Source organism: Gossypium hirsutum, chromosome A08 (genome assembly GCF_007990345.1).
Source record: "Gossypium hirsutum isolate 1008001.06 chromosome A08, Gossypium_hirsutum_v2.1, whole genome shotgun sequence".
In the NCBI taxonomy this organism is placed as follows: domain Eukaryota; kingdom Viridiplantae; phylum Streptophyta; class Magnoliopsida; order Malvales; family Malvaceae; genus Gossypium; species Gossypium hirsutum.
In genome coordinates, this window is record NC_053431.1 from 94,938,305 (window position 1) to 94,950,704 (window position 12,400).

Below are 12,400 nucleotides of genomic sequence, written 5' to 3' on the forward strand. Positions count from 1 at the left end.
GGTTAAATTGACCTAAATGCATGTTTGACTGTTGTTATTTACTGAATGCCATGTTGTTATTATCTGATGCATGGGATTGGGATATTGACGGAGGAAGTACTGAAAGTGGCTTGTCCACGTACTGGAGGCTTTGCCTCAATTTACTGTTAACTGAGCAGCAAGGCTGCAACTGTGGAGTGTTGGGCTGGGTGGGTTGAGCTATTCCCCACATGGAGTGTAGGGCTGGTACGGGTGGAGTGTAGTGGTTGGTGGGTTGAGTAGTCTCCCCAAATGGGCTTGCATATGTTATTGATGTTGCATGTATTTTGAAATGGGCCTATAGGCCATACTGTTATCTGAATAAGGGGATAAGGCCCAGTTTATTGTAATCTGAAAAGGGCTCTAGTCCAGTACCACTGTTACCTGAATGGGCTTAGGCCCAATAGGCTTGAGCTGACTTGGGATTTGAATGGGTTTTCCTTACACACTGAGTTTCCCCAGACTTACCCCTTTTATTTTCATCCACGCAGGAAATCCCCAACCATAGTGGGCTTGGAACTGTGAGGGAATTCGGAGTGGCCACCCGTTCTGAAAGTTTGATTTTCTTTTGGTGAACTGGACATCCTTTTATTTACGTTTGAAGTTTTGGGTTTTTAAATGTAATAAGGCTGCTTAATTATTTTTTATGGTTTTAATATGTATTACTAAGATAGGTATTACTTATTTAACTGTTGAAATTGGATAGCTTTAGGGCGCGTTTTCAAAAACAACAATTGATTTCAAAATAACACGACAACAAGCAAAGCTTCCGCAATGAAAGTATTTTCCAAAATTAATCACTTTTCCTAAAAATGACATAATCAAATCGGTTTCCTAAAAATATCCATGACGTTAAGGTGTGGCAATGGCGGTATGCATGTCCAGGATTGCATCCGAAGGGAGCTTGGTACTTAAGCAGTCCGATGGGCTCACCACCTCTTTTCCGGTTTCCTACCTGGTGCACAGCTTCCATTCACTTTAACCTATAATGAAATTATCTTTTAAAACACTAAATAAGTTTTTCTGGATCAACAATATAAAATGTTTTGAACACTTCGATGTGGCATGTCGGATCCGGTCATAACGTCTGGGCCGGGTTTGGGGTGCTACAGATAAGTTCATAAGAACTTAATGAGGAAAACATCATTTACCTGAGTCATATTTACATATAGAAGCAATAATTTATATAGACGATCTTATCGTTCTTAACCTTCAACTTTATCTCTGACGAATACTTCCTCAAGTTCTATTTCGTTATACTTGTCCAATACTATACCTCACTCTTTAACCATTTCATTTTATTAACAAATGTCTTCAATGTATCACTTAAATCATTCAATCTTTGAGTCATCACCTCATCACGATTCTAGAAGATACACACACGTAGATCACAGGTACTTCCTTTGATCATACAAATTCATGACCCTAGTCAGAACACATTTTTAACGCTAACACATTAAATCTATATTTCTCTTAGATTCATTATTTATGACTGAGTCTTAGTCTTATATAATACTTTACCCTGTTTTCCATAGATACACTTTGTCCTTACTAACTCTAATTATTACGTTTAAGAGCCATATAAAATGCGCCACTAGGAAAATTCATTAGAATACACCATAAAGGCCATATCGTGACATGCCACAAAGAACATCCCTCAGGCTCTTTATTAAGATTCTTATTAAGACACACCACAGAGTAGTCCATCCAGAGTATACCATAAAGGCTATCCTTGCAGGGTTCGCCATAGATGCTATCCCTTCATAATTTACCATAAAGTCTTTTCTTCCATGATTCGCCACAAAGTCTTTTCTTTCATGATTCGCCACAAAGGTTTTTCTTTCACATTTTGCCACAAAGACTTTTGTTTCATATTTTGCCACAAAAGTTTTTCTTTCATGATTCACCACAAAGGGTTTTTTTTCGTATTTCGCCACAAAGGTTTTCCTTTTGTATTTTGCCACAAAGGTTTTCCTTTTGTATTTCGCCACAAAGGCTTTTCTTTCATGATTCGCCACAAAGTCTTTTTCTTTCATGATTTGCCACAAAGTCTTTTCTTTCATGATTCGTCACAAAGGTTTTTCTTTCATATTTTGCCACAAAAGTTTTTCTTTCATAATTCACCACAAAGGTTTTCTTTTTGTATTTTGCCACAAAAGGTTTTCCTTTTGTATTTCGCCACAAAGGTTTTCCGTTTGTATTTTGCCACAAAGGCTTTTCTTTCATGATTCACCACAAAGGCTTTTCTTCCATGATTTACCATAAAGCTTTTCTTTCTTGATGTGTTTACGATATGGATTTGCCTAAAATCACGTTATGTGAGGTTTGCTCATCATCGTATTGGAACACGCAGAGAACCCCATTAGGTAATCACTATCCTTTGGTTCCTTTCAAAAGGTGTCATAGCCATGTACTTTTCCTTTCAGATTTCATATTTAAAGTCCCGACAGACCCCTTTAGACAATATCGCAGAGACAGACACTGGCTCTTAATAGAACATACTACATAGCATACATTTGAGACACACATACACGATCATACTTCCCATCACATTACTTGAACTCATCAGATCTATACCAAATGTATCTATCATCCTTAACAAACAAACACACAATTATAGATATCCTTAAATAATCTCTTATATAGTCACACACATACCATACTATAGCTTTCAATATTTCGACATCATTATTTTAACTAGTTTTTTGTAGATCTTTTGGTAAAGATAGTACACAAACAATAGTCAGTGCAAAGACTCACCTGGCAACCACAGATAGTAGCCTAAACTCCAGATCTAACAAGGAACTGCAACAACCACTGCTTATAAAACACAAGAACACCATTAAAACTCATTTGTAACATTTACCATCATCACCAATCTAGATAACCCTTATATAAAGTCTTACCTCTTCATCTTACTATTCATGCACTTCTTCAGACTTAATCTTTCATAACTTTAACATACGGAGTCACAATACTTACCTTGACAGAAGTAGTCACTAACAAAGATCTCGATTTGTAACTCTAACATAGAGAGAAGGTAATACTTTAGGTTTTTCTTAATATTTAGGTAGCATTGCTTCTTGAAGAAGAAAGAAGAAAACTCCCCCTTTTTTAACCTGATTATCCATCAATATATTCTAAGTCATTATTGGAACTTGATAAATATCACATTCCTCATGAATTATCTTTTCCAAAGATTTACCACTTTCCGAGAAACTTAATTGAGTACCTCTTATTCTAACTATCCAAACATATATTTAGTTGGTTTTTAACCACCTTACCTTGCAACTCAACTTGAAAAGTACTACAAAAAAGGGCAAATATCTCCTTTTTAGGCATGAACTCAAACCATAAAACCTTTTTATTTATCTGGCACCCTACTCCAATCAACATAGGAACTCTGATATGAGACTACAATTAACTTACACACGTAAGGGATGCACCTACTCTGTAAGCCAAAAGATGTTCATGGACGGATACCACTCCACCAATTAAACTATTTTAGGCTACATGCCAAACCTTGTACTTACCAGAACCGGGGTGTTATATGTTTTGCCTATGATAGGGCAGGTATATTGCTAACCGAACAGGCAGATCACTATAAAAATAGAGATTTATTATGTAGCCTCCAATAGGCAGGTATATTGCTAACTGAACTAACATATCACAAAATAAATTTGTGAAATGTCCATGGCCATGATATCATATGATAATACACCAAGAGGGCGTGAAGGTATAAGACCATGTGGGAGAAACCTCATGGCATCCACAAAGATGGTCCACCGAGATAGTAAACATGAATTTTTGAAAAGTCTTTGTGGTGAATTCTCTAAAAAGCCTTCGTGGAAGATTTTGTGGAAAATTCTCTGGAAAACCTTTGTGGAAATTTCTCTGGAAAGCCTTTATGGTGAATTCTCGGGAAAGCCTTTGTGGCTAATTCTTTGGAAAATTCATATAGTGAATTATGTAATGACTAGTCTGCCTTGAGTGAGATCTGGGTATACTTGTGAGACATTTTCTAATAGTATTCTCGACAGAGTAACCAATTGATGAATCTACCTTAGTGATCTTGTAACACCCAGCTTGACTGGTCTTGAGTTTGATGGGTAAACTGAAAAGAACTCTTATTGGTGTAGTCCTATTCGTTCAATGGATACTCTTGGTGAATACATCAGGCTCATAGTCAATATTAGAGTACTAAGTAAGGATGTTTATATGGACGAATGGTGATACAAAGAATAAGAGAACTGGTAAGAGTATTGAGGGCTTTTGGATGACAGGTATCGCCAATGGTATAGTACGCAAAGTTTACCTAGTTGTTGAACTAGCTAGGAATAAATGAAATGATGTATTAAATATATATAATAAAAAGATAAATCCTCACATATGTTACCTTATAGTTGTAAACCATTTATGGGGTAGGTTAAAGAGGATTGTGACACATGTGTGGTTCTCCTATAAGGATGTGAGATTTTTTATAATGGCTTGAGAATTAGGAGAGTTATCTTCTTCATTCTATTTAAGAACACCATCGCTGATTTGTTTTGGAGTTGATTAGAGATCTTTATTTTTTAGCTAAAACTAAGTATCAGAGTTCATGCAGAAGGTTGTTTCATACTCTAGGTAAGTATTATGGACTTGCATATGAAAATAGAAGCCTTTGTGGCAACATATGAGAATAGGAACACCATCGCTGATTTGTTTTGGAGTTGATTAGAGATCTTTATTTTTTAGCTAAAACTAAGGATCAGAGTTCATGCAGAAGGTTGCTTCATACTCTAGGTAAGTATTATGGATTGTATATGAAAATAGAAGCCTTTGTGGCAACATATGAGAATAAAAGCCTTGTGGCGACCACATGAAGAAAGTGCCTCTGTGACGGACCTTGAAAGCAAGTAATGGTAATTCAAGGAAAACTATGAGGAAACAGTATGTACGACGAACACTGAAGGAATGCTAAGAATAATGCATTTGAAGGAAAAGTCATTTTGGCGTAACTTGTTATACCCTCGATAAGGCATTGTAATGAATTTTTATTATGACAAACTCTGCATGAAATGTCAAGGCATATCATGCATGATCCTAAGATAATAACAGAGAAACTGAAGTATGCCAGAGTATATAAAAGACTCAAAGTATAGGTAAAAAGGGATTGGAAGAATAAAAATGTGTAAGGACTATATTTAGTAAAGTCGAGGGAGGTTTTTTGCTTGAAAAATAAAGGAGAAGAAAGGGCATTCTTCAGCAAAGATCGAATCATAAAATTTGATAATGTATCTTCTACCTATATACAAAATCACTCATAAATCTCGAAAGAACGAAGACTTAAAGTACGTATGAAAGAATGATAGTACTTTATGAATCACTGGGTTTGGATTGGACAAGGGATCATGAAAGTGCAGAGCATAGAACGTAAGTAACGTATTGAAGATATGAAGGGTAAAGCATGATTTCAAGTTGAGAGGTAACTTTGATGGTGTAAAGAAAGGAATTCTAAGAAAAGCATAGTTAGTGATAGGTCTATGAGTAAAAAATAATAATGAAATGGTCAAATGAACTACCAGATGCAGTACACAACTATGGTTCAGGTAAATAGAGTTATCTCAGTAAGTTTTTGGAAACTTACCATTGTGTATTTATGTTACAGGTAAGTTGGGTAAGGCCTACGTCAAGAGAGACAACACTAGGGCAATGCCAAAGTAGTGGCAAGGTGGGTTATTATGCATATAGATCAAGTTAGTAGCATTAGTTAAGTTTTATATATTGAAGTTATGTAGTTAAGCTATAGCCTGTAATTCCTTGTAATTAACACCCTTTGTACAATGATCATAATTACAATTACCTATTGTTTATTCATTTGCAATTTAGTTGAAATATTCTTTTAAGCTAAGTTGTAACTGTTGTAAATATTTGTGAGTACAGTTAGCATGAGTCTATTTTTACGTTGTAACACCTAAGATCTGGATCGAGCTGAGGGCATTACAAATCTGCCATGACAAGGAACTTGGGACATTCAGAATGATGGTGCTGCAAGTGTCCGCCAAACCTAGAAATTTCTTAGGTCCTACATTAATATTATCTAGAATTTTATTGAGTGTATTGAAATGTTGTGTTCTTCTAAACAAGTATGACTGTTTGGACTAATTTGAAGATACAATGTAACTGGTGCTCTGGCAATCGATGAGTTCTGTAAGGGAATCCGCCAATAGTAGTATCTGCTAGGTATAGTTCTGAGAAGCGTACCTAATTACAAATAGCTGAGAAATCATGTAATTAGATTCGAAATATTATGTAAAGTCTGATATCCATCAGTCGGGTGAAAGGAGTATCAGACAGTTAAGTGTAGAGATTGATGTATGGTTATCCACCAACCAAGAATCAGAAATGTATCTACCAATGTCTGAAAGGGAACTCAAACCCTTGAGTCGATAAAATCTACATCTTCGTAAAAAGGTAAATATGAGTGAGACTCACTAAGTTTCTTGGAAACTTATATGCGTGTTTTGGTTTGCAGGTTCGTGAGTTGAACCTATACGTCAAGAAAGACCAAGCCAGGAATGCGCCATGATAGTAGACCAATACAATATTATGCATACAGAGGGATATTATGGAAACATGTTTTTCAAATGATAAATAGTAATACCCACTACAAATATGTTTGCCTATTTAAGCAATTTGTTGTAAGTTTTTATTTTACCTTTAAAAATTTTGTGATAAACGAAAAATGTATTATCCAAACCTATTTTCTTAGAAATGATTTCAGATAAATAAGAGGTGCATTCAGTATGACTTCCGTTAATTGAAAACTTTAGCTAAGTATTATGACGTCTTATACTTGAATCCGGTAAAATGGATCGGGCATATGGTGTTACAAAATTAAATTGTTTTCATGTGATCCCTAGGTAGGTTAAAGTTGCAAATTGAAATTAGTATTATGATATACTTTAATATAGGAAATAAGTACCTCAAACTTTATTAAAAAATTTATTTTAGCTTTTTATTTAATTTTTCATCTCTTGTAACCCTTAAATTTTCATTGTTTGTCAATTCACCTCAAAATAGATGAAAAAAATTAATATTTGTTAACTTTGCTGACATGACATTCATGTGCATGTCACCATCAACAATTAATTAACTTTTTAAAAAATTTAAAAAATTTAGAAAAATTAAATATTATTAAATATTTTAAAATTATAAACAATTATTTTAAAATTAATTAATGGCTAACGTGCCATATACATGAACTGCCACATGGATGCCACAGCAAAGTTAATAAACGTCATCCATCTTGGGATGATTTGACAAACAATATACTAAAAGAGACGAAAAATTAAATGAATGGCTAAAATAATTTTTTTTTAAAATTAAATGAATGGCTAAAATAATTTTTTTTTTACTTAGAGGGCCAAATATATCATTATGCGTTTTGATATATTACACAATAATGTTTTACTGTATTGTTGGCAGCAATTGGGTATTCTCAGTGAGCTGCAAGTTGCCATTTAATCTTTAAACCACGTTGCTTCAGTCCTTTTTTATGGGCTATTGTTGAAGCTGGTCTCCATGCAGCACAAATAGTCATGAAGCATATGCAGTCGAGCCATGCATGCAGCAACTGAAGTTCAATGTTGCTATCCAATTTGAACTTGTGTTTTGTTATGTTTTGTAATCTAGTTAAATTTGAACTAAGTTGACGATGTATTTGATGTATTTTTGTTGACATTTGAGCTGATAAAACAGCTTTTCCAAGTGTGCAAGCATAGTCTTTCATTTTCAATGTAATTAATGGAGTTAGGTAGTGTTTAGGTGATGTTAGCGTTACCTTGATCAGAAAATGTTTTGATATTTGTATTAGCATTATGCCATTGTTCAAGTTAATGAAAATTCATTGGAATTGTTCATTCAAAATACTCTCCACATTCTTTGTTTTTCAATTCCTCTTTTGATTTCTGTTTTGTTTCTTCAGCAAGTATCGAGCCTTGCTGTACAAGTTTTCAGTTCAAACTTGTTTTCTCTTTATTCTCAACACCAACAATTGGTATCTAGAGCTGTAATATTAGTGGACCTGTTTTCTTTTCAACTTTGAAATCAATGTCTTCATCAGGCTTCTCACCGGCTGCACCACCAGTCTTCAATGGAGAAGGCTATCACATATGGGTGGTCAATATGAGGACCTACCTATAGGCATTCGACCTATGGGAGGTGGTCAACTCAGACGTTGAACCAACACCACTCAGAGCCAACCCAATAGTGGCTCAGATCAGGCAACATGCTGATGAGAGGAACAAGAGGCATAAAGCCATGTCCTGCATTCAGAACTGTGTCTCAGATGTGATCTTCACAAGGATCATGGCCTGTGAGACACAAAAACAGGCCTGGGATAGACTGAAGGAGGAGTTTCAAGGGACTGAGAGAACAAGACAACAGCAGCTTCAGAACTTGAGAAGGGACTTCGAGAACTTGAAAATGAAGGAGGAAGAAACTATCAAACAATACTCAGACAGGATAATGGCTGTAGTAAACAGCATAAGACTCCTTGGAGAGAAGTTCAATGAAGCAAGGATAGTGGAGAAGGTGCTTTCGACCATACCTGAGAGGTATAAAGCAAAAATATCTTCACTCGAAGACTCAAAGGACCTGACCAGCATCACATTAACTGAGATGATCAATGGTCTCTATGCACAAAAGCAAAGAAGAGCCAGCTGACTGGAGGAGCACCAAGAGGGTGCTTTCCAAGCCAAAACCAAGTCTACCTCTAGCACCACTGCCTACAAAGGCAAGAAGACTTGGAGAGACAAGCCTAAGTCAAATGCTCCAAGAAAATGGGATAGACCTTGTAGGCATTGCAAAAGGCTTGGTCATTCAGAGGCCAAATGCTGGCCAGATGTGCAGTGCCAAAACTACAAAAAGATGGGCCATGTTGAAAGAGTTTGTAAAGACAAAGGCAAACCAAGACAAAATCAACCCCATCAACAAAATGTTAGGCTCGGGTAGCCAAAGAAGACAGTGACCAGGAGGAGCAAGTCTTTGTTGTGTCATGCTCAGCAGCTCGAAAGAAAGTCTCAAATGGATGGCTCCTAGACAGTGGTTACACCAATCATATGACACCAGATGCTGCCATCTTCAAGACATTAGATAGAAGCTGCAAAAAAAGGTGAGGATAGGAAATGGCCACTTCATCAAGGCAGAAATCAAGGGTGATGTCCTAATAAGTACTCCAACAGGTAATAAACTAGTCTCAAATGTGCTGTTGGTACCTAAAATTGATAAAAATTTGCTCAGCATAGCTCAGTTGCTTGAGAATGGCTATACTGTTGTTTTCAAGGGCAATGAGTGCAAAATCAATGATCCAAGAAGATCCATGCTTATGACAGTAGCCATTACAGACAAGAGTTTTGTTGTGGACTGGAACAAAGGCCTAGATAGTGCCTATGTTGCTTCTTCAGATGAATCCAAGCTTTGGTATCAAAGGCTTGGTCATGCCAACTACAGATCTATGGACCAGCTAAGCAAGGAGGATCTGGTTGAAAACTTCATCAACTCTATTGAGAAAGAGAATGTTTGTGAGACATGTTAACTTGGTAAGCAAGCCATGCAACCATTGCCTTCAAACAAGTCCTGGAGAGCCTCTAAAAGGCTGCAGCTCGTGCACACTGATGTGTGTGGCCCCATGAAGACTCAGTCACTGAATGAAAGTAAGTATTTCATTCTATTTATTGATGATTACTCAAGATACTGCTGGATTTACTTTTTGCAGCATAAATCATAGGTGGCCTCAGTGTTTTGCAAGTTCGAAGCTGCTTCTGAAATAGAAACAAGTTGCAAGCTCAAGACCCTAAGGTCTGATAATGGAACTGAGTATACCTCAGCTCAGTTTCAAGCCTTTTATGATGAACAATGCATCAAACATCAACTTACTAATACTTACACACCTCAACAGAATGGTGTAAGTGAAAGAAAGAATAGAAGTCTAATGAATATGGCCAGGTGCTTATTGTTTGAGAAGAATCTGCCCAAAAACTTGTGGGCTGAGGCAGTCAACACAGCAGTGTACATTCAGAACAGGCTTCTAACTAAGGTTTTGCCTCACAAAACACCATTTGAAGCCTGGTTCGGGTTCAAGCCATCACTGGCTCACCTGAGGGTCTTTGGTTCCTGTGTTATGCACAAGTACCAGCTGTAAGAAGACGTAAGCTAGATAAAAAAAGCCCAAGCAGGCATTCTTGTAGGCTATAGCTCAGTCAAAAAAGGTTATAGGATCTTGGATCCTTCAACAAATAAGGTGCTTGTAAGTAGAGATGTAGTGTTCAATAAGAAAGCAAGCTGGAATTGGGACAAGAATGAACCAGAGGCTATTTTTGAAGAACTTGTGGCTGATCAGACTAAGACTGAACAAAATGGTCCTAAAATGGACATAGATGATGAGCCAGTTAGGGGTACAAGGACAATAGCTGACATTTATGAAATGGCTCAGGTAGCTCAGGTAGAACCAAGCTGTTTTGAAGATGCTGAAGCTCATGAAGGCTGGAAACAAGCAATGGATGATGAAATTGTCATGATTGAAAAGAACCAGACATGGGAATTGGTTGCAAGACCAGCCAACAGACAGGTCATTGGGGTAAAATGGATTTATCGAGCCAAGCAGAATACAGATGAGAGCTTGAACAAACTCAAAGCTAGGCTAGTTGTGAAAGGGTTCAGTCAGAGATATGGCCTGGACTACATAGAGACATTTGCACCAGTGGCCAAGCTAGACACCATCTGGTTGCTGGTTGCTTTAGCTGCACAAATGCAATGGAAAATCCATCAACTCAATTTTCATCAACTCAACGTAAAGTCTGCATTTCTTAATGGCTTCCTTCAAGAAAAAATCTACATTAACCAGCCTCAAGGATTTATTGTGCCTGGAAAAGAGCACATGGCATACAGGCTTAAAAAGGCCTTGTATGGCCTGAAACAAGCTTCTAGAGCCTGGTATAGCAGGACCGACAGGTCAGTTTTGGGTTTGAAAGGAGCTCTAGTGAGCCAACATTGTATGTCAAGAAGGAGCAAGCTGAAACACAGCTCATTGTGTCCCTGTATGTTGATGATCTTTTGGTCATAGGAGGAGACCAAGCAATGTTGGCTAATTTTAAAGCCAAAATGGAGCTAAAGTTTGAAATGTCTGATCTTGGAAGAATGACCTATTTTCTTGGTATGGAGGTGTCACAAACTGAAAATGGAATATTCCTAAGCCAGAAAACCTTGCCTCCAAAATTCTAATCAAGTTCACTATGCAAAACAGTAAAGCGACAAGCACTCCTGTTGCTATGGGAGAAAAACTATCGAGCCAAGTCATTTCTAAGCAAGTTGATGAGTCTGTCTATAGGAGTCTAGTTGGTTGTTTACTATACCTGACTGCCACTAGGCCAGACATTATGTTTGGTGTTAGCTTACTCTCGAGGTTCATGCATTACTGCAATCAAAAGCACTTTCAAGCAGCAAAAAGGGTTCTCAGGTACATCAAAGGTACCCTGAGCTATGGAATGTTGTATAGCAAGGCTGAGAGCCTCAGATTGGTTGGCTATACTGACAGTGACTGGTCTGGCTCGATGGATGACATGAAGAGCACCTCAGGGTATGTCTTCACCCTTGGCTTAGCCATTTTTTGTTAGAGCTCGAAGAAACAAAATGTAGTTGCTCAGTCAACTGCTGAGGCAGAGTATGTAGCAGTAGCTGGAGCTGTTAACCAAGCTGTACAGCTAAGAAAAGTCTTGACTGATTTAAACCTGCATCAAGAGGGAGTAACAGAGATAATGTATGACAACAAATCTGCTGTTGCAATTGCAAAGAATCCAGTTTTTCATGGAAGAACAAAGCACTTCAATATCAAGGTTCATGTTGTTAGAGAGATGGAACTAGCTAGAGAAGTGGAACTGGTTCATTGCAGTTCTAAAGAGCAACTTGCTAACATTTTAACTAAACCTCTTAATGTGTCAAGGTTTATTGAATTGAGAAAGCAAATGGGAGTTTGCAACATGGAGACCAAGGAGGAGTGTTGAAGCTAGTCTCCATGCAGCACAAACAGTCATGAAGCACATGCAGTCGAGCCATGCATGCAGCAGCTGAAGTTCAATGTTGCTGTCCAATTTGAACTTGTGTTTTGTTATGTTTTGTAATCTAGTTAAATTTGAACTAAATTGATGATGTATTTGATGTATTTTTGTTGACATTTGAGCTGATAAAATAGCTTTTCCAAATGTGCAAGCATAGTCTTTCATTTTCAATGTAATTAGTGGAGTTAGGTAGTGTTTAGGTGATGTTAGCCTTACCTTGATCAGAAAATGTTTTGATATTTGTATTGGCATTATGCCATTGTTCAAGTTAATGAAAATTCATT